The sequence below is a fragment of the Oncorhynchus clarkii genome, chromosome 2, assembly GCF_045791955.1.
Source record: "Oncorhynchus clarkii lewisi isolate Uvic-CL-2024 chromosome 2, UVic_Ocla_1.0, whole genome shotgun sequence".
In the NCBI taxonomy this organism is placed as follows: Eukaryota; Metazoa; Chordata; class Actinopteri; order Salmoniformes; family Salmonidae; genus Oncorhynchus; species Oncorhynchus clarkii.
Window position 1 is genome coordinate 7,456,256 of NC_092148.1, and position 24,718 is coordinate 7,480,973.

The following is a 24,718-nucleotide window of genomic DNA, read 5'->3' on the forward strand; positions in this document are numbered from 1 at the left end:
TCTTTCTCTATAGTTTGCAGGTGGAGGGGGTTGCTACAGTCTTTCTCTATAGTTTGCTGGTGGAGGGGGTTGTACAGTCTTTCTCTATAGTTTTCAGATGGAGGGGGTTCAGTTTTTCTCTATGGTTTCCAGGTGGAGGGGGTTGTACAGTCTTTCTCTATAGTTTGCAAGTGGAGGGGGTTGCTCAGTCCTTCTCTATAGTTTGCAGGTGGAGGGGGTTGTTCAGTCTTTCTCTATAGTTTTCAGATGGAGGGGGTTCAGTTTTTCTCTATGGTTTTCAGGTGGAGGGGGTTGTACAGTCTTTCTCTATAGTTTTCAGGTGGAGGGGGTTGTACAGTCTTTCTCTATAGTTTTCAGATGGAGGGGGTTGTACAGTCTTTCTCTATAGTTTTCAGGTGGAGGGGGTTGTACAGTCTTTCTCTATTATTTTCAGGTGGAGGGGGTTGTTCAGTCTTTCTCTATGGTTTTCTGATGGAGGGGGTTGTACAGTCTTTCTCTATGGTTTTCAGGTGGAGGGGGTTGTACAGTCTTTCTCTATAGTTTTCAGATGGAGGGGGTTGTACAGTCTTTCTCTATAGTTTGAAGGTGGAGGGGGTTGTTCAGTCTTTCTCTATAGTTTTCAGATGGAGGGGGTTGTACAGTCTTTCTCTATAGTTTTCAGGTGGAGGGGGTTGTACAGTCTTTCTCTATAGTTTTCAGATGGAGGGGGTTGTACAGTCTTTCTCTATAGTTTGAAGGTGGAGGGGGTTGTTCAGTCTTTCTCTATAGTTTTCAGATGGAGGGGGTTGTACAGTCTTTCTCTATAGTTTTCAGAGTGGAGGGGGTTGTACAGTCTTTCTCTATAGTTTTCAGGTGGAGGGGGTTGTACAGTCTTTCTCTATAGTTTTCAGATGGAGGGGGTTGTACAGTCTTTCTCTATAGTTTTCAGGTGGAGGGGGTTGTACAGTCTTTCTCTATAGTTTTCAGATGGAGGGGGTTGTACAGTCTTTCACTATAGTTTTCAGATGGAGGGGGTTGTTCAGTCTTTCTCTATAGTTTGAAGGTGGAGGGTGTTGTTCAGTCTTTTTCTATGTAACCCACCAGACGGGCACTCTCCTTCCAAAGCCTCTTGGCCACCGCATCATCCCTCCCCCCTGGGGCGGTCTCCGTCATGGCACAGTCACTGAGACGCACACACACACACACACACACACACACACACACACACACACACACACACACACACACACACACACACACACCAATAACACTTTACAAACCGGAGCTAAACAACCTTGACAACAATTGAAAACAATTAAGTACAGTGACTTGATGTTCATGTCCTATCCAGCACTACTTTCACCACAGAGCTTACCTGAAGTAGCTGCCAGACTTGTGCTCCAGTCCTGGGGTGACAGCACAGTAGATGGAGGTCTGGGCACCCTGGGTGGGGGTCTTCATGAGGAGCACGGAGGGGGCTGACAGGATGGCCCTCAGCATGGGGAACCAGGTCTCCACGTGACGAGTCAGCTCTGTCCTGATCACCCCGGGATGCAGGCTGTAGGACGTCACCCCCGTACCTACCAGGGGATCAGATCCCAGTGTTTCACACCTCTACACCGTGTCTGGGAAAAGTCCTATCTGACAGTCAATTAAAACTCTTATTGGTGACAATATTGTTGTTGTAATGGTTGTAATAAATGTGCACAAGGCCAAAGACAACCGAGGGTATTTCTGTTTACCTTTCAACCTTCTGGCCAGCTCTCTGGAGAATAGCACGTTGGCCAGCTTGCTCTGCCTGTAACTGACCAGGGAGTTGTACGGCCTCTTGGCAAAGAAAAGATCATCAAACTGGATCTTACCTAGATGTAGGGAAATAGACTTTGTTTTTTACATTGCATGGCACCTATATTATGGAAAGGCAGATAAAAGTCCAATAGGCCGGTTTACCCCCTTTGTGTGCAATGCTAGACACATTGACCACACGACTAGGGGCGGAGCTCTTGAGCTTTGTTCCAGAAGGAGATTGGTCAGTGAGGAAGGTGTGCAGAGGTGATTGACAGCCAGGGTTGTGCTCTTGGAAGCCGTCCTCTGTTAGCCACTTCAGGGCACATCATCACACCTGATGGAGACAACCATCATGATGAAGCGCTATATAACTGGAATCAACCATCCTTATCAGTCATAATACCATGAAGCCAGCTTCCCATTCTCGGCCCGTATTAACAAAGCGTCTCAGAGTAAGAGTGTTAATCTAGGATCAGGTCCCCCCGGTCCATGTAATCTTATTCGTTATGATCTAAAAGGAAGAAAAAAATATCCTAGATCAGCACATTTCCCTCTGAGACGTTTTGTGAATCTGGGCCCAGACATGGCAGTTCCAGTGGTTGCTGAAGCCATAGAGCCAGCTTTCCATCCAGACATGGCTGTTCCAGTGGTTGCTGATGCTCACCAGCGTTGTTGATGAGTATATCTAGGCGATCACTGGCAATGAACTCTTTGGCCAACTCTCTGACAGAGTACATAGAGGCCAGGTCCAGGTGCCGCACAACGATGTTGCTGTTCCCCGTGGCCTGACGAATCTCATCCGCCGCCCTCGCAGCCCGTGTCAGGTCCCGGCATGCCATCACCACCCGCGCCCCTGCAGCTCCCCAAAGTCAGTTAGAGAAGGCACAAACACACAACACACGCCATCCCCCCACAGAGCACATCCTGTCCAAAGAGGAGGGTACCCTGCTCCCAATATTGCAACCATTTCCTGGGATGGGATGGTCGAAGGCAGTAATTTAACACCCTGCCTTAAAGTAGGTCAAACTGTGTCTTTACAGTGACATTTTGTACATAGCTACATAATGTGATTATGCCATACCTCTACGTGCCATGTCATGGCACGTTTCCTTGCCAATGCCAGTGTTGGCACCGGTGACCAACACCGTCTTGCCACGTAATTGGACTGAAGATTGACACACACCCCCAGCAATCCATTTTCTCAACAGAACAACGCCTGTCGGTGCAACAAACAACATGGAGAGAATTGATACCCTCCCACATTATTGCTTGAAAGCTGTACACTTAGAAAAAAGGTGCTATCTAAAACCTAAAAGGGTTATTCAGTTCTTCTTCCAGGTAGAACACTTTGGGTTCCATTTAGAACCCTTTCCACAGAGGGTTCTACATGGAACCCAAAAGTGTTCTAACTAAAACCTAAAAGGGTTCTTTCTACATGGAACCAAAAATAGTTATCCTATGAGGACAGCCGAAGAACCCTTTTGGAACCTTTTTTTCTAAGAGTGTAGTGGGTTCATTTGAGAGCAACATATTATGGTGACCAGGAATATGGACTAGAACTCTGACAGGGAAGCTCTGATGTCTGAGCTGATGATGTGTTTTTGGAGGACAAATTTTTCTGGGTAGACAGACAGAAACTCTGAGCATTTTAACATGCTCCTGGAATGTATGAATAGGAGTTAACTGTGCACTTGATATTAGAAGAGCTGGGATATGTTTGTGATAAAGAACTGTTAAAAAACATTGAATAACATCAAGATAACATCTTATTAATAACAGATGTCTGCAAAGAGAGCATAAACATATGCTGACAAATTTAGTAAGTGTTCTTCACAAATTACAATTAACACAACCAATTTTGTTATTGTCTGTTTAATATTCAAAATAACAACAAAGTTAGCGCTCTCTCTAATAAAACAATAATAAAAGAGACAAAAAGACAAACCAAGTTGAATGATAATAGAGAATGAAAAATATCTTTAGAGCCTTTTCTTAAAACCGTTAAATCGATTTCATATTCTGAGTGATTTCCTTGCCCCGCCTTCACATTTAATTCAAAGTCTATTCTATATTTTTTTACTTGGTTATTTCATTGTAACAAACACGTTTCAAATAGTACAATGAAAAACAAAGGCCATGACTTACAGATCACTGTGACCGCTATGACAGCGCCATACTTAACCGGCGCAGACCGAGCAACTTCATCCCACATTTTATCCGTAGCCTTGGTCAAAAACCTGCCAGACCATAGGTGGACGGACCGAATACCGTTCGCCTTGGGAGTCACCTCGTTCTAATCTAGGAATATTTCGATGTTTTGCCGGCTATGATGCTCTCATCTGAGAGCGAGGCTATTAATAGGTTTAAAGCAATTTAAATAGAGGGATTTCGCGTCTGTCTTCAGATTACGAAGAGATTACAATCGTATTCTCTAATGTATCATGGGCAATACGAGAGCAGCAGTGGTGTCGAAATACAAAGTGTTATGTTACATCTCTAGGTGTGAACTGAGTGAGCCCAGTCCAGCGAATGAAAACGCTGCAAACAGATGTAAACATACCAATGCAAATGAATAGGCAGAATGGTATAACAATGCATTTGACTAGAATACAATTCCTAGAACATGATCTGGCATAAAGACTATATCCATGTCATGCCATTTAGGCTAATCTGCTGCCTACAATGATAAACTTTGACATCACAATGTCGGGCTAATATCTGTATGTTTATAGGCTGCTGTGATAGTTGTTTGGTTAGGCTATTTGAGGTAAGACCTATTGCTGCATAACACATGTCCTTTATCAAATGTATAGGGACCAGAGGGAGATAGCATGCCATATGTGCTGCACGGATGGGTTATGTTTGCTACCTCACAGTAATATTACTGGTCAATTCAGCGTTACAATAGCCTAAACCTATAACCTAAGAGAAGAAAATAAAATATATATGTACACATTTCCAAATACAGTACCAGTCAAAAGTTTGGACACACCTAGTCATTCCAGGGTTTATTCTTATTTTTTACTATTTTCTACATTGTAGAATAATAGTGAAGACATCAAAACTATGAAATGACACATATGGAATCATGTAGTAACCAAAAAAAGTTAACCAAATCAAAATATATTTTATATTTGAGATTCTTCAAAGTAGCCACCATGTGCCTTGTTGACAGCCTAGGCCTATAGCCTATAAGCAGTATTTTTGTAACATTGTTTTGTGGAGTGGACTACATGTACATGAATCCCAAAGTGAATAAATTATCATGGATGATGACCCCTTCTCTCTTTCTCTCACACACACACACACACACATTACATTGCTATGGCATTTTCTTGTGTTACTTTTATATTATTTAGTAAATATTTCCTTAACTCAATTTTTTGAACTGCATTGTTGGTAAATGAGCATTTCACACTTGTATTCGGCGCATGTAACAAATATTTGTTTATTTTATTTGACACACACGCGCGCACACACAGTTCACTCTGTACAATTGTAATGTGAGAACATAAAATGTCAATGTGAGTATGTAACATGAATCAGCACATCAATAGTTAGTTCTCCAGAACCCAGCCCTTTAGTTCTCAATTGAAAGCATGGAACCCAGCTGGATCAAGGAACTACAATCCTGTCACTGTTTTAAAGTTTAGAAACGTTAATAATCTTCACTTCTGATAGGCCTACAGTTTTTTTTTCTTTTCACGTCAGGGTGGGAGAATCTTTCAAATACAAAATATACACTTACTGTATGCATTTTTAGCAAAGTTACATCATTGTTGCACCCTGCAGAATTGACAAAAACACAGCACCCAGCCAAAGTACAACACTTCCTCCACAGTTCCGCGCCATTGGAAATTGGAGGGTAGGAAGTGTAGTCTCGGTTTGAGGCAATGTTCTTTCCTAAACTCCACAGTAAATGTAGCTTTTGTATTTGAACAATTATTTCTTGCTTATATGAAAGTACAATTCTAAATGTTTCCAAAATTGTATCGCGTGTGAGGTGTATTTGCATTTAGACAGCATTTTGTCAGGGACCGAGCGTCTGGGCATTTTTCTCACAAGGCGAAAGAGGAAGACAAATGGCTCAATGTAATGCAATGGAATTTGAGTCATGAATAAGGGCTAATAAATAGCATCATGATATAACAAAATGGCTGCTTGCAGCTTCAATGAATTTGCCTTTAGTGGGTGTATGGATATTAGTATTGACACAAATTTGGTTGAAATTAATACTATTTCATGTATTTGAGTATTAATTACCGTGTTAGAAATTAATTGACTTGAATTAACTACGTTTTTAATAAAATTTATTAAAACAACGCAGTTTTAGGGCAACCCTACTTCCTGAAATGCTTTGCTCCGCCTCTCTTCTTTACATTGATGGGAGCCAATCACAGTGCAGATTTTTAAAGCGGAAATGACGCAAACTTTGTTTTGACCAATGTAATTTGCTGAAAGAGGTAAACGTCTGCCTCCTTCATGCGGATTAATATGCCTCCAATGGGGAACATATAGCCTGCGAATAATTTTTGTGTGTTCTAGTTTATTAGCGTTCTGTCTTCATATTGGACGGGGTAAGAATTTAACTGTAATAGTTTATGGTTTACCTGTAGTTTGTGTGTCACAAATAATACATATATTTTGTGCCGTAAATATATCTAATGTGCACGCTAAACGTTACAGTGGAAAGACATCAATAGCGTAGCCTACACGTTGTGAGTCAGTAGTAACATTACGCCGACGCAGAATGTATTTTCCACAAAATGTGAGGGGGGGGGGGGTCTTATCTCTTTGGAATGCGACTATTGCATTACGAGATCATCTCTTCTGCAAAACATGTACATGACTTGTTAGACTCACGGAACGAACAGCTGTTTTATTTGAGTCATGCACCTCAAATCTGTCATGCATGTAGAGAACTATTTTTGTCCCCCGCCCCTTTCGTACATTTTCTAGTGGTTGCCAGGGACATTTAGCGAGAAATTCTATCACAATGAGCCAGAGAAGAATAATAGATTAACTCAATTGCGTATATATATTTAAAACAATTGCCCCCCAAAAATTGTCAGAGAAGCAATGTTTTCATTCAATAGTTTAATATGTATTTTTATATCTTTAGAAATTCAATTTCATAAGATTATTTATATCCTGGACAGATTTTCTATATCTCTGAAGCCAAGTCTCTGAGTCATATTGCCAACATTCAATCAATAGGCTTTTTTTTTTCTTCTTCAATATTGTAGCTTACGGCAGGTAGCCGGCAGATAGCCTATTGGTTAGAACGTTGGACTTGCAAGATCGAATCCCCGAGCTGACAAGGTAAAAATCTGTTGTTCTGCCCCACTGTTCCTAGGCCGTGTTCTTAACTGACTTGCCTAGTAAAATAAAGGTTACAATATAATAAATGTTTGAAATAAATTAACTTTATAGTTTCATACAAGTTACACAAACACATGAAACTTATAAAAACACTGATATTTACTCAAGCAACAATGGTGTTTTTTAATGTACTGTATGATGTTCTGACACTGTTCGTAGTTCTCTAGCGATAGATCTACACTTATGAGTGTACACTTACTAGACATTTTAACCGTTCAGTGTGTCTTAGTTGTTTATTAGACATTTGATCCGTTCAGCAATATGGACGGCGATTTATTCATGGAATGTGAGGAGGAGGAGCTGGAGCCATGGCAACAGATGTATGATGACGTGGAGGAGGAGTTGGAATTCATAGAGGGCGACAACGACAACGGTGAGCATGCCCATTGGCCAACTATTGCCACAGAGACAGACTGACACACCCTTTTGACTGTCATCTTGGTGACGGACTGATCACTGCGTTCCTTGTCATGGTCTGAACATGTATGAATGGTCAATGACCCAGTCATATAGTCGGTTAGCATAAGACACGCGTCAAACTCATTCTACGGAGAGCCGAGAATCTGCGGGTTTTCGCTCCTCCCTTGTACTTGATTGATCAAATCAAATTTTATTTGTCACATACGCCGAATAAAACAGGTGTAGTAGACCTTACAGTTAAATACTTACTTACAAGCCCTTAACCAACAATGCAGTTTTTAAAAAATACCTGAAAAATTAAAAATAAGAAAAAAATAAGAGATAAGAAAAACAAATATTCAAAGAGCAGCAGTGAATAACAATAGCGGGGCGATATACAGGGGGTACCGGTACAGAGACAATGTGGAGACTATATACAGGGGGTACCGGTACAGAGACAATGTGGAGGCTATATACAGGGGGTACCGGTACAGAGTCAATGTGGAGGCTATATACAGGGGGTACCGGTACAGAGTCAATGTGGAGGCTATATACAGGGGGTACCGGTACAGAGTCAATGTGGAGGCTATATACAGGGGGTACCGGTACAGAGTCAATGTGGAGGCGATATACAGGGGGTACCGGTACAGAGACAATGTGGAGGCTTTATACAGGGGGTACCGGTACAGAGTCAATGTGGAGGCTATATACAGGGGGTACCGGTACAGAGTCAATGTGGAGGCTATATACAGGGGGTACCGGTACAGAGTCAATGTGGAGGCTATATACAGGGGGTACCGGTACAGAGTCAATGTGGAGGCTATATACAGGGGGTACCGGTACAGAGTCAATGTGGAGGCTATATACAGGGGGTACCGGTACAGAGTCAATGTGGAGGCTATATACAGGGGGATACCGGTACAGAGTCAATGTGGAGACTATATACAGGGGGTACCGGTACAGAGTCAATGTGGAGGCTATATACAGGGGGTGCCGGTACAGAGTCAATGTGGAGACTATATACAGGGGGTACCGGTACAGAGACAATGTGGAGGCTATATACAGGGGGTACCGGTACAGAGACAATGTGGAGGCTATATACAGGGGGTACCGGTACAGAGACAATGTGGAGGCTATATACAGGGGGTACCGGTACCAGTACAGAGTCAATGTGGAGGCTATATACAGGGGGTACCGGTACAGTACAGAGTCAATGTGGAGGCTATATACAGGGGGTACCGGTACAGAGACAATGTGGAGGCTATATACAGGGGGTACCAATGTGGAGGTACAGGGGGTACCGGAGACAATGTGGAGGCTATATACAGGGGGTACCGGTACAGAGTCAATGTGGAGGCTATATACAGGGGGTACCGGTACAGAGTCAATGTGGAGGCGATATACAGGGGGTACCGGTACAGAGTCAATGTGGAGGCTATATACAGGGGGTACCGGTACAGAGTCAATGTGGAGGCTATATACAGGGGGTACCGGTACAGAGACAATGTGGAGGCTATATACAGGGGGTAAAGGTACAGAGACAATGTGGAGGCTATATACAGGGGGTACCGGTACAGAGTCAATGTGGAGGCTATATACAGGGGGTACCGGTACAGAGTCAATGTGGAGGCTATATACAGGGGGTAAAGGTACAGAGACAATGTGGAGGCTATATACAGGGGGTACCGGTACAGAGTCAATGTGGAGGCTATATACAGGGGGTACCGGTACAGAGTCAATGTGGAGGCGATATACAGGGGGTACCGGTACAGAGTCAATGTGGAGGCTATATACAGGGGGTACCGGTACAGAGTCAATGTGGAGGCTATATACAGGGGGTACCGGTACAGAGTCAATGTGGAGGCTATATACAGGGGGTACCGGTACAGAGTCAATGTGGAGGCGATGTACAGGGGGTACCGGTACAGAGTCAATGTGGAGGCTATATACAGGGGGTACCGGTACAGAGTCAATGTGGAGGCTATATACAGGGGGTACCGGCACAGAGTCAATGTGGAGGCGATATACAGGGGGTACCGGTACAGAGTCAATGTGGAGGCTATATACAGGGGGTACCGGTACAGAGTCAATGTGGAGGCTATATACAGGGGGTACCGGTACAGAGTCAATGTGGAGGCTATATACAGGGGGTACCGGTACAGAGTCAATGTGGAGGCTATATACAGGGGGTACCGGTACAGAGTCAATGTGGAGGCTATATACAGGGGGTACCGGTACAGAGACAATGTGGAGGCTATATACAGGGGGTACCGGTACAGAGTCAATGTGGAGGCTATATACAGGGGGTACCGGTACAGAGTCAATGTGGAGGCTATATACAGGGGGTACCGGTACAGAGTCAATGTGGAGGCTATATACAGGGGGTACCGGTACAGAGACAATGTGGAGGCTATATACAGGGGGTACCGGTACAGAGTCAATGTGGAGGCGATATACAGGGGGTACCGGTACAGAGACAATGTGGAGGCTATATACAGGGGGTACCGGTACAGAGTCAATGTGGAGGCTATATACAGGGGGTACCGGTACAGAGACAATGTGGAGGCTATATACAGGGGGTACCGGTACAGAGACAATGTGGAGGCTATATACAGGGGGTACCGGTACAGAGTCAATGTGTCAATGTGGAGGCTATATACAGGGGGTACCGGTAAAGAGTCAATGTGTCAATGTGGAGGCTATATACAGGGGGTACCGGTACAATGTGTCAATGTGCTGGGGCACCGGAGTCGAGGTAATTGGGTTGTTAAGTGGCTATGCATAGATAATAACAGAGTAGTAGCGGGGGTATCTGGGTAGCCATTTGATTAGCTGTTCAGGAGTCTTATGGCTTGGGGGTAGAAGCTGTTTAGAAGCCTCTTGGACCTAGACTTGGCGCCAACTTTCAAAGCATTTAATGGCTACAGACATGAGTGCTACGGGTCGGTAGTCATTTAGGCAGGTTACCTTAGTGTTCTTGGGCACAGGGACTATGGTGGTCTGCATGAAACATGTTGGTATTACAGACTCAGACAGGGAGAGTTTGAAAATGTCAGTGAAGACACTTGCCAGTTGGTCAGCTCATGCTCAGAGTACACGTCCTGGTAATCGTCTGGCCCAGCGGCCTTGTGAATGTTGACCTGTTTGTAGGTCTTACTCACATCGGCTGCGGAGAGCGTGATCACACAGTCATCCGGAACAGTTGATGCTCTCATGCATGTTTCAGTGTTATTTGCCTCGAAGCGAGCATAGAAGTTATTTAGCTCGTCTGGTAGGCTCATGTCACTGGGCAGCTCTCGGCTGTGCTTCCCTTTGTAGTCTGTAATGGTTTGCAAGCCCTGCCACATACGACGAGTGTCGGAACAGCCGGTGTAGTTCGATTCGATTGATGAATTAGGGTCAGTAATTATTAAGGAACTCCCCTCACCTGGTTGTCTAGGTCTTAATTGAAAGGAAACACAAAAAACCAGCAGACACTAGGCCCTCCATGGAATGAGTTTGACACCCCTGGCATAGGACTATGCTGTGAAGGTAAATAAAATCAAAGTTTATTTGTCCTGTGCACAGGATACAACAAGGGTAAATAGTACAGTGAAATGCTTATTTGCAAGCTTTTCCTCAACAATGGAATATTCAATATCAATGGTAAAGAAGTAAGAAATACAGAATATAAACTGAAAAAAAACAGCTCAGAATCAATACTAGGTCAGATCAAATAAAAACACAGGAGAATGGATGCTAATTCTCATGTAATTTAACTGTACCTTGCTGTTTATGTCATTGTGTGTTTCCTGCAGTCTGTGAAGCCTCCTTTTTCTCCTCGACATCCCGAGAAACTCCAATTCCCAGCATACCCTCCCTCACTCCCTCAGCTGCACAACGTGTCCCGGCAACGGTTTCCAACACAATCCTGTCCTCCTCCTCTGTCTTGCAGCGCACCACTAGAGCACGTGAGTTGATGTTTTGGGGGGGAAGGATGGTGTCTCAAACGCACACTGCCCAAAGGTTAAAACAGCTGTCGTTACTTTCAGAAACACAGGAAAAGCTCAGGAATTGATTTTCATTATTTGATTGTACAGGAGTATTTATAAATGTGTTATACACCTCGGAGTCGGAAACTAAAGAGAATGCACAAGCTGCTCCTTTTTAAAGTGGCAACACTGATTATAATATAGAACCGAGGGCTGAAGCTGTTGTAGCAGACATGAGTGGCTCATGGTCTTCAGGGTAGCCCCTGCCTACGACATCAAAATCAGTGTTATTCTCAGCAAAGGGGAAACGTCCTCTTGGTCTAACAGTCAAGACATTGGTTTCTCCCTTGGTAGACCTGAGTTCAGATCCCGCCCTGGACACTAACCACTAGGTTGTCCCCCTTCCTCTGTGTCCCTCAGCTCCTGTGTCGTCATCGGTGTTACCTCAATTTATGGTCCCCACGGGAGTCCCTGGTATGCCCTCTCTGGTACCATCTGGCATGGTCCAGGGACAACAGCTGATCCAGATCCAAACCCCTACAGGTCTGAGCACCATGCTACTGCCCACAGCTGTTAACCCTGGTGCCGGCCCGGCCAATGCCCAGCAGATCTACTTCACCCAGGTACGGACTGCATCAGTGCTCACGGATCTTCTCTGACCTGCTTTGGTTCAGCTCAGCGAGGTGGAATGCATTTAAGAATGTATTTAACTTCATCTCATTACTATATGTCACAGGGTTTCCCGGTCCGAAATGTCAGGCCTGGGCAGAACCCTATGGGGATAGTTCTGAATTTACAGCAAGGCCAGATGATTCGACCCATCACCCTACTCTCTGGTAATTTTATAACTTTAGGTCTTTCATTTCAGCATCTTTATCCAGTGCTGTTTTCACAGAGCTACAATAGACATACAGGGGTCCCAATGGTATAGTAACACCATTTTGTTAACAGCCCTCTCTCTCCTATGGTAGGACCTGGAGGGCAGTTCTTTGCTCCGTCTATGGGGATGCCTCAGGTTGTGACCCAGCCTGCACAGATTAGGCCCACTGCTGGCCCCAGTGGTGTTTTACGGCAGGCGGTGCCCAGCACCTTTGCCACTATGCAAATCCCTGCCACCCTCACCATCCGTGGGCCCAGTCACGCCCCCCTCACCACCACGGCTAGCACCATGGGCACCCGGCCCACTCTACTCAACACTTCCGCACAGCCTCAGATTTGTAAATTCTTATTTTATGGGTGGGTCTAAATTCAATGAAGTACAGCTTTTGTCTCTATAGTGACATCTGTTGAACATCCCCTGCTTTCCTTTGTGCTATAGTGAAATGGAACCAAGTCCCAGTCGCTCTCCAATCGCAGCTTCTGCAGATCGTCAAGAGCAACAGCCAGGCCAATGTACCCGTGGCCACGCCCCTGACACAGGGCAACACCAAAGGTACAGTAATTACATCCATATCAGATCTATTGCTCATTATCATATTCCCTCGCTGGTTCTAAGTGTAAAAATGTTGCTGAACAGAACATCGGGCAAATGTTTCCCTGTTCTGTTTGTTTTACAGTTGATCGGGAGGTAAAGATATGCCCCCGATGTGGAGCCCAATTCAAAATGCAAGAAGCACTTCAAGGACATATGTGTGTAAGAAGCTTAATCATATGCACCATAGAACATTCCAGATATTAAACCATGAACATTCACCACTAGTAATGATGAGAATGATGGCAATTTAAACTGTATTGAATTCCCCCCTCCCAGTTCTGCTGTCCAGACCTGGTCATTACTGCTGGGCCTTCCAGCAGCAGTGGCACTCAGAACCCCCTGCCAGAACTGGCTCCCAGCTCCAACCCAGACCCTCCGCCTAAGGTGGTTATGCTAGTGGATGATTTCTACTATGGCCACTTCGCGGGCCAACAGTCCCTGGTCGACAGCCAGCCCACGAAGCTGAACTATTCCTTCAAATGTGTCATCTGTCCCAAGAGGTCCAATAGCAACATTAGGTAAGGATGGGGTCCCCTGCTCCAGATACACACACACAGTATGTACACATACAGACTGACCATAAATTGATTTGAAATGACAACATTTAGGGGTAGAAGTATCAATCAAATGTTTGCATGTGATATATTGCCACAAAAGTATCTGGACCACTTATTGAAGGGTTAGAACTATGCAAATGCAAATCTCAATTGCTGGAAGGATGTTAACTGTGTGTGTGTGTGTTCTCGGCAGGCTGATGGACCACATGAAGCAGCACCCAGAGATGACTAAATGGGTGGACCAGCTGACCTCCTGCCAGCACTGCTTCCGCCAGTTCTCTACCAGCGCCCAGCTCCAGTACCATGTGGAGAATGCCCACGGGCCCACTCAGTCTTCCAGTACACCCTCTCATTACCATACTTACATATTCACCTGTTGTTAAATATGCATCCTGGGAGATATATTTTCTTATGATTAAACTAAGTTGCATTTGATGGAGGATTTGTGATTCGTTTTCTCTATTGACCGTGCAGCTTGTTGTAAGATCTGTGAGTGGGCGTTTGAGAGTGAGCCTGTGTTCCTGCATCACATGAAGAACACCCACAAACCAGGAGAGATGCCCTATATTTGCCAGGTTGGTAACCTTTCACCTCCAGTTAAACAGGATAGAATAAAAGCTGGCCTTTCCATTTCCTCTCAGAACCACACCTTCCTGAAGTCCCATCCCTTCTTCTTTTCAAGGTGTGTCGGTACCGGTCTTCTTTCTTTTCTGATGTGTACAACCACTTCTGTACCAATCATGCAAAGACATGCAACCAGCTGTGTGTCTACTGCCTGAAGGTGTTCAAGAGCCCCAACTCCTACCAGCAGCATTACATACGACACCAGGTAGAGGAACAACCCAGGCCCATTACATTTTATGTCATTTAGCAGACGCTCTTATCCACAACAATTTACAGTAGTGAGTGCATACATTTTCTCATACTGGTCCCCCGTGGGAATCAAACCCACAACCCTGGTGTTGCAAGTCCCATGCTCTACCAACTAAGTCACACAGGACCATAAAAAAGTAAGCATTGTTCCCATTTAAAACTGTTGTAAAGAATTTACTTCAAGGAAGGTATTTATGGCCTGGTTTCCCACACTCATATTATACCTAGTCTTAGATTAAACACCAATCTCAACAGAGGATCTTCATTGTAAGTGTGTATTTAGTCCAGGACTAGGATTAATCTGGGTCTGGGAAACCGGTCCCATATGTTTTATAAAGGCAGTGATACTGCAAGAAAAAGTGTTTGGTAAACTCTTGTACAAAGACAAAACGAGATCACAATTTCTTCTGCAGTTTATGTATAGCCCTGAAACGCTGAACCCAACTCTTGATTTTTCAGGCCAGTAGAGCGAGTCACTGCAACAAGTGCCGTTTGCAGTTCCTCTCTGCCACGGACAGGATGGAGCACAAAACCCACAGCCACAGGACCTTCCGCAAACCCAAGCAGCTGGAGGGGCTCCAACCTGGGACTAAAGTGAGTTGATGAACAGCTTCATTTCACTGATTAGACCTTCTCTTACTTGTGCCACAAAGTGGCGTCATCCACAGAGAAATGTCTTGCCACTTTATCTACACTCTTAGTAGAAAAGGTGCTTTCTGCTATTCCCATAGGAGAACCTTTGAAGAACCTTTTTTGGTTCCATGTAGAATTCTTACAGAGGGTTCAACATGGAACCCAAAATAAGGGTTCTACATGGAACCCAAAAGGGTTCTCCTATGGGGATAGCCGAAAAACCCTTTTGGAACCCTTTTTTCTAAGAGCGTAGAGATTCAGGCAATTTACTTGTTGGACAGAACAACGGTTAACCAAAAAGAAATGCATGTCCTAGATCAAGAAGGAGTTATATTAGTATAGGTATAGTATTCATAAGTAGAATGGGGTTAAACACTGTGTTATATTCTTGTCTGTGTACTTAGGTGACCATCAGGGCATATTCCCACCACAAGGGACAGTTGCCCTTGCCCAAGAATGTACCTATGGACTATAAGACGACAGGCCCCACTCCTCAGGCGGGCCAGACCTACACCAACATACAACATAAACTACAACATCAGTCCAAACCACCTCCACAAACAACCAGAACCACCATGAGGAAATCCATCAAGCAGTTGGACCTGCTCACCAAGTTTCAGAAACGGAGGTGAGTAATAGTTATATTGTTGTACATGGAGCGACTACAAATCCCAGGACTACAAATCCCAATCATTCATCTCAGACTTAGTTTTTGATTGAGAAGTGTGACAGTAGCGCTAGCTTGCCCTCTGAGAGCATGTATAAACATAATCATCATTTGGTGGGTGTTTGTTATTTTTCACACATGTACAAGTGTGTATTAATACGTGTGTGTGAGTTGGAAATACGTTTTTTTTTGCATATCCCAACTCTCCCTGAAACACCCTTGGAGGGTTGGCTCACGGCCAGGGTGATGTATAAACGCATATATTGTGGCTGAAGTGTCTGACCTCTGTGTGACCTCTACAGTGTGTCTCTAGTCAAGCAGCGGTGCATGGAGTGCAGCTCAGACGTACCCAGCTTCCCTGACCACTACCCCACCTTCGTCCACTGTGCTGTGTGCCCCTACAGCACCTGCTGTTCGCGCTCCTACGCAGACCACATGATTACGTGAGTCAAGCTTCAATATAGATAATGTTTTATTAGTTAAAGAAACAATGGTTAATTCATTGATCATAGATGTCTTGGACAGTTTGATAGTGTTCATTTCTCTTGTTGCAGAAATCATGCACCACGTATGAAAACCAACCGGGTCCCCCTGCACAAGCGGCCCCCCCCTTGGTAATGGACACCTTTTCTGTTGTGTTTTTGATCTTTTTTTGCCTTGCCAGTTACTAGGGACACGTTCCAACCTTCTTTCCCTCTGTTCCACACAGCTATTTGAAGCTGCGGTGTGAGCTCTGTGACTTCAGCTCTCAGACAGGGGACCTTATGGCCAAGCACCTGGCCCAGGACCCAAGTCACGGCTCCAGCACCTGTACACCAAACGGTAGGTGTCTTCAAGCTCCCCACAGAACTCCAAACAGATAGCCTTTGCATGTCAGTTTTACCATGGAAGGAGAAAGATGCTTTATATTTGCAGTTTAGAAAATGTTTTGAAATTACGAGCACAATTAATAAAGTGTATACTACTACGTACAATGCATAAGCATTTAGACATTAACATTTATACACCATTAATCTTATTCATTAAATGTACTATAACGTAGAACCAGGATGGCAACACCCTAACAAAATGTATCTATTCATGGTGACATTTTGTGCAAAATGTGCCAGCAAAAGAGCCCCATGATTTGACATCTAGTTGTGGTGGGTTGCTGTCGTTATTTGCTTTGTTGTTTAACTTGGCCTGATGCCAAATGTTTTGTTGCACAAGGTGTTGAGCTTATCTCCCCTTGTGAACACTGAAAGACATGGTAGGATTATTGTACAGTGAGACATGGTTCACACCAGATATTGTACAGTGAGAGACATGGTTCACACCAGATATTGTACAGTGAGACATGGTTCACACCAGATATTGTACAGTGAGACATGGTTCACACCAGATATTGTACAGTGAGAGACATGGTTCACACCAGATATTGTACAGTGAGACATGGTTCACACCAGATATTGTACAGTGAGACATGGTTCACACCAGATATTGTACAGTGAGACATGGTTCACACCAGATATTGTACAGTGAGAGACATGGTTCACACCAGATATTGTACAGTGAGACATGGTTCACACCAGATATTGTACAGTGAGACATGGTTCACACCAGATATTGTACAGTGAGACATGGTTCACACAAGATATTGTACAGTGAGAGACATGGTTCACACCAGATATTGTACAGTGTTCACACCAGAGACATGGTTCACACCAGATATTGTACAGTGAGACATGGTTCACACCAGATATTGTACAGTGAGAGACATGGTTCACACCAGATATTGTACAGTGAGACATGGTACACACCAGATATTGTACAGTGAGAGACATGGGACACACCAGATATTGTACAGTGAGACATGGTTCACACCAGATATTGTACAGTGAGAGACATGGTTCACACTAGATATTGTACAGTGAGAGACATGGTTCACACCAGATATTGTACAGTGAGAGACATGGTTCACACTAGATATTGTACAGTGAGACATGGTTCACACCAGATATTGTACAGTGAGACATGGTTCACACTAGATATTGTACAGTGAGACATGGTTCACACCAGATATTGTACAGTGAGAGACATGGTTCACACCAGATATTGTACAGTGAGAGACATGGTTCACACCAGATATTGTACAGTGAGACATGGTTCACACCAGATATTGTACAGTGAGACATGGTTCACACCAGATATTGTATTGTACAGTGAGACATGGTACACACCAGATATTGTACAGTGAGAGACATGGTACACACCAGATATTGTACAGTGAGAGACATGGTTCACACCAGATATGTACAGTGAGAGACAGTCACACCAGAGAGACATGGTTCACACCAGATATTGTACAGTGAGACATGGTTCACACAGATATTGTACAGTGAGACATGGTTCACACCAGATATTGTACAGTGAGAGACATGGTTCACACCAGATATACAGTGAGACATGGTTCACACCAGTACAGTGAGAGACATGGTACACACCAGAGACATGGTTCACACCAGATATTGTACAGTGAGAGACATGGTTCACACCAGATATTGTACAGTGAGACATGGTTCACACCAGATATACATTGTTCACACAGATATTGTACAGAGACATGGTTCACACCAGATATTGTACAGTGAGAGACATGGTTCACACCAGATATTGTACAGTGAGACATGGTTCACACCAGATATTGTACAGTGAGAGACATGGTTCACACAAGATATTGTACAGTGAGAGACATGGTTCACACCAGATATTGTACAGTGAGAGACATGGTTCACACCAGATATTGTACAGTGAGACATGGTTCACACCAGATATTGTACAGTGAGACATGGTTCACACAAGATATTGTACAGTGAGAGACATGGTTCACACCAGATATTGTACAGTGAGAGACATGGTTCACACCAGATATTGTACAGTGAGAGACATGGTTCACACCAGATATTGTACAGTGAGAGACATGGTTCACACCAGATATTGTACAGTGAGACATGGTACACACCAGATATTGTACAGTGAGAGACATGGGACACACCAGATATTGTACAGTGAGACATGGTTCACACCAGATATTGTACAGTGAGAGACATGGTTCACACCAGATATTGTACAGTGAGAGACATGGTTCACACAAGATATTGTACAGTGAGAGACATGGTTCACACCAGATATTGTACAGTGAGAGACATGGTTCACACCAGATATTGTACAGTGAGACATGGTTCACACCAGTGAACAGAGACATGGTTCACACCAGATATTGTACAGTGAGAGACATGGTTCACACCAGATATTGTACAGTGAGAGACATGGTTCACACAAGATATTGTACAGTGAGACATGGTTCACACCAGATATTGTACAGTGAGACATGGTTCACACCAGATATTGTGGAGTGCCCATAAAATCCCCTCATATAGGACACCAGAGGGGGCCTTCAATCATAAATATTTGTACATCTATATTGGTTAGAACAAGGCCTTATGTTCTGGTCATGAGGTCGCACTAAAGCTATTGGCCCTACCTAATGTAAAACTATTTTTACAAACTTGTAAACACAAAAAAAAAATGAAATGGTGTGTGTGTGTGTGTGTGTGTGTGTGTGTGTGCGTGTCTACAAAAAGTAATGTGGAAAAAGATGAACCACACACTTATTCACAACCACACACAACAGGTGTTTGTTACCATACATTCCCCTTCTCTTCATTAATGAGGTCAAAGAACTCTACATGGCTGCATCCCATGTTGCTCGTTCACACACTATCATCAACTAGATTCAGCCACGGGCCCATTTGAGTTTTTCTTGAGGGGATGGTTAGGGGGCCAAAACATAATTACAAATCATTTGTAGACTGCAAATTGACCTCAAAGCCCAAATGGATATAATATTTGACTAAAACATCATTTCAAACCTTGCTTACATTTGTATAAGATCACATATCTCTCTATTATGCGTGGGAATACGTTGGAACAGGAAATGTAAATCACCTGGCCCTGATTTGCTGGTGTGTTTACAGTCTTATGTCCAACAAAGAAGGCCTGTGGGCTGCCACTTGTGGAACCCTGCATTACAGGAACTGACAGATTGTTGTACATCAAGACACACTCCAAAGCATGTTTTGTGCCAAAGTAAATAGGAAAATATGTGGAGTCTAAAAATGACCCAAGTGCAGAGGAGTAATGTCTTACCAAGGAGACAGTCTGCATACCAATCTGTTTTCCTCTGCCGTTTATGTTGTTTTCAGACTACTGGCCAGTTGTGAAGGTGTTATATCTTTCCCTGTTCTATACACATGGTGTTGTAAAAGTGGACTTGGCTGACATAAGAAATGGCCCAGGGAGTTTATAAAAGAAAAGTTGTCAACTTGGCTCTGTGGAGCAAAAGACTAACTGTTGTTCCTGTGATCCCCTTCCCTCCCCCACAGAGTCTCTGGAGTCTGACATTGAGTTCTGCCAAGAGGAGGAGGACAAATCCGGGGGGGGTGTGGAAGTGGGGAGGTCTGAATGGGCGTTAATGGAGAACTGGAGAGAACCTCTGCTGAGAGGCACCAACTCCACAACCATCCTCGACTTCACAGAGAGCTGCGGTCCTCGCCAGTCCTTAAACAAAAACAGCGACGCTGTCGACTACTTCAACCTGCTCTTCCCGTACTCGCTCCTGGAGCTCATCGCCAACGAGACCAACGCCAAGGCCAAGACCTGCCAGTTTCTTGGGCAGCGTGACCCGGACTGGGTCCCTGTTGCCGCTCACGAGATCAAGGGCTTCATAGGTCTCAGTATCCTCATGGGCCTTCAGAGCCTCCCAGAGCCTGCCAACTACTGGTCCTGGCAGCACTACGACAACTGCCACACCTTCTTCAGGGCCATGTCCATCAAGCGCTTCCAGCAGATCTCCAACAACATCTGGATGGGTAGTCTGCTCACCTCCATGGAGGAGGAGGAGGAGGGGGAGGGCAGTGGCAGCGACAGGCTGCGTCTCTTCAGACCTATGCTGAGCATCCTTGGCGACTCCATGTGGGAAGCCTACCAACCCAACCGGTGCCTGGCCATCGACCGGGCCCTGCTGCCCAGCCTGGAGACGGAGGCCGGCCAAGCCAAAGGGAACCCCAAGGCCCAACCAGGGGTGTGGCTGCTGTGTGACTCCAAGTCGGGCTACTGCCACCGACTGCTCATCCACATGGGGAGGGAGAAGGAGAATGAGCTGGGGTTCAGTGTAGTTCCCCCCTTAGTGGAGGGACTCCAGCAGAAACACCACCAGCTCTTCCTGGGTAGCTCACTGGCCTCTGCCCCTCTCATGCAGAAGCTCTTGGAACAGGGCATTTACGCCTCCAGCTCCTTTCCTCCACCAAGCCCCATCCTCCCCAGGGAGCTGTGGGAGCAGGGTAAGCTGGAGAAGCCTGGGGACTTCCTGCAGAGGCAGTTGGGTCCCCTGCTGGCCACCCGCTGGAAAGACACCAAGGAGATGGGCTGCCTGTCTACCAATGCCAGGCCAGGGCAGCCAGACACAGTGTGGAGGAAGTCTCAAACCAAAGTGGGCGAACTCAGCCCCATCGAGCGGCCCTTAGCCTTCCGACTTCTGCAGGAGAATATGCGAGGAGTGGACATCTGCAAACAGCTGCTTGCCTGCAACCCTCTAGGAGGGCTGCCACTAGACAAGCACTGGCGCAGTCTCTTCTGGTTCCTGGTCAACCTGAGCATAGTCAACGCCTTTATAGTGCTGCGGGAGAGCCGCAAAGAGAACCCACCGTCATGGGTGCAGGGTGGACTCTTTACCCAGGCAAACTTTCGAAAGCGCTTAGGGCACCAGCTAGCCAAGTGTGCAGAGAGACAAGCACGCATCCACTCTGAGAATAAAGAGGGACTAGCGAGCGTGCGAGAAGTTGCCCTGCAAGGCAATCCAAATAAACTAAGGCACAGACTGGTTAAACTCACCGCCAAGACCAAGAGATGCAAGAACTGCAATTTGAAGAACCTGCGACATGAGAGCGTGTTTGGATGCATCGTTTGCAAAGCCAACCTGTGCAAGCAGCCCAGCTGCTTCTGGGAGTATCATGGCTTCTCACCCCACCACTCAGGTCAATCATTTATTTGATGTTTTGTAGATGCACACACAATAATATCATCTCTTGTGATACCAAAACACATACAGTATATAATCAATTCAAGACTAGCTTCATCTCTATGAGTTTACAAGCGTCAAAAACATTGTCTGTGAAAGATGATATTAATAATACATTATGACAGGGAAAACAAAGTCTACATAGTTCAACCTGAAACAGAAATGTTTGTTGTAACACTTACATTTAGCTGCGTGCTCTTTCTTTTCAAATCTAAATCTCTTATCCTCTCTTGCTTTTTTTTTTAACAGGCTCCCCTAATGTTGGATTCATCATGGAGAACATGAGGTACTTTACGAGACACACTCCAGCCGTTTCACACAGTTTACTCCCCCCAAAATATTGTGATTAATTGAGATGTTTTATCTGTCATGCCTCAAATACCACTTATCTTTCTTTCCTGCAGAAACACCACGGGAGCAGACCGCTTTGACGACAGCAGCGAGTGGGGTCCCTTAGGGCCGGAGAGTGACCTGGACGAGGCAATGGCCCCAGTGGAGGACATGGGCTCAGACACAGACAATGAAGAAATGGAGGTTGAAGGTCTTGGCAAGGACGTTGATGAAATTGTTAATGAAGGGGAGTCTAAACAGCAGCCTGCCTTATCTGACCCTCCCGTCACCCCTCCGACAGTACGCCCGGTGGTAAAAGAACGAAAGGACACCCTCTCTGTGCGTCTGCTGAGGATAGTGCTGTTCGCTCTGTGCTGCGGGGAACGTCAAGCCGCCAAGCAGCTATCCACCCAGTCTAATCTCATCCGGACCTGGCTGAAGAACAAGGAGAAGCAGCTGGAACGTGATGGCCGGGGACCCGGCAAGGGAGAGGCGGTGGAGCGCATGGTGGAGTGGGTCATGGCCCAGCGAGAGCAGCAGCTGCCGCTCAACGAGAAGAACCTTTTTCAGAGGGCTTCTGAGATCCACAGCCAAGACGGTCACAGCAGCGCCTTCCGTATCTCTTACGACTGGGCTGTGAGCTTCATGCTGCAACATAGCCTTGGCTGGCAGGCTGTTGGGCGGACTGCCACGGTCAGCTTCCGCTTGCCACGCTCCATGGAGGACAGCGCTAACTCCTTCACCAAGTTCACCCGCAAGCACATCCAGGCCCACGATCTGCCCCACACAGGCATAGCTGCCATGGACGAGCTGTCTGTCTTTGTAGACATTGAGGCGCTTGCGGATCCAGCCAAAGTGGATAAAGAAGAGGCTCTCCAGCTGGTGGGAACCAGGGAACCTCTGGTCACCATCTATCTTTCAGCGCTGGCCGATGGCACCATGCTACGCACCCTGGTCCTAATCAAGGGGCAGCTCCCCAAGATGCAGGGCACAGGCCTCCCCAACTCTGTCCTGCTGGAGGCCAAGGTGGAGGGATTCACCAGGGACGAGGAGTTGGCACTGTGGGAGTCTCAGGTGTGGCGCCAACATATGCTGGACCAGAACAGGAGTACCAAAGGCATGCTGATCCTGGACGGCCACCGTGGACACGTGTCTAAGGACTTCTTGACCACCCTTGGTGCCACTGGCACCCTTCCGGCCGTGGTCCCCGCTGGCTGCACCTGCCGCCTCCAGCCCCTGGAGATGTGCCTGCGGCCCGTGCTGCAGAGCTTCTTGCTGGCCCGCTGGGCCCGGCTGGCTGCCGAGGGTGGGGCAGCAGGGGCCACACACAAAGACCTAGTGCAGCTGCTAGTAGCCTGGCTAGTGGAGGCCTTGTCCTACCTAGAGGAACAGCCTGATCTGCTGCGACAGTCCTTCCACCTTACTGACTTGGTCCCTGGGCAGTGGGACCAGGAAATGACCAAGACTCTGGCAGAGACCCAGTCAGAGCTGATGAGTACTCTCAGAGAGGCCCTGCTAGGTCCTGAGGTTCTGGAACCAGAGTCACCAGCAGAGCTCGAGCAGGAAGACAGCAGGGGTACAAAGGACACGGAGGCTGGAGAAGAGAGGGTAGATGAGAAGCAAGAGACTGGAGAAGAGAGGGTAGATGAGAAGCAAGAGGCTGGAGAAGAGAGGGTAGATGAGAAGCAAGAGGCTGGAGAAGAGAGGGTAGATGAGGAGCAAGAGACTGGAGAAGAGAGGGTAGATGAGGAGCAAGAGGTTAAAGAAGGGAAGGTAGATGAAGAGCAGGAAAGTGAACAAGGGACATTAGATGAGAATCACAAGGTAGCTATAGAAATGGACACAACAAAGGAAAACATCTTGGAAAAGGGAGAAGAAGAGATGGAGCCGCTGCCAGAGAGCCAGGAGGGTCCCATGAGGAGGTCTCCCCCTCTTAGTCCTTCCCTTTCACAAACTCTGAGTTGAATACTTCGGTCCTACTCAAGAACATCTGCCGTGTTGCCTTAGGCCACACAGCCTGTGGGTCTTCCCTGCAAATGGCCACAGAAGATTACAGTGCATACTGTTAAAGTACAATTGGTCAACCTTTGAACCTTTTTTTATGTTATCAGTGTGGGGAAACTGAGTGGGTATCCCTTGTTTGACTTGACAGGTTCTATGTTTTGCTTTAATGAACACTATGACGCACAACAGACTGGATCCAAACTCCATCAATCGTAAGGCATGTTCTTGTGGTGTTAGAAATCAAATCTAAAGAGATCATCAACTGAACACAAAACATTTTAAGGTGCTATACTGTACATTAATGCATTCTTAATTCAGTTTGAGAATATTTACTATGCATTGTTTAGTATTTTCTAAAAGTTCAATGCCTTTTTGACAGATTGGTGTTGGTTTACAAATTTGCCCCCAACTTTTTCTTCCTTATCCCTTATTGCACTCAAATGACTTTACATACATTCTTTCCTTACCTTGAAAGTAGCCTAATCTATGGGCTAGATAGACTCAACCATATTGCTAGAAGGCTAGTAATGACGGCTTACAGCT

The 24,718-nt window shown here is 45.6% G+C and overlaps 1 pseudogene; it reads right to left on the reverse strand.

Moving 5' to 3' along the window:
- Positions 1-1,010: 1,010 nt before the first annotated feature.
- LOC139420197 (retinol dehydrogenase 12-like) lies at positions 1,011-4,278 on the reverse strand (annotated as a pseudogene).
- Between the last annotated feature and the right edge of the window lie 20,440 nt (positions 4,279-24,718).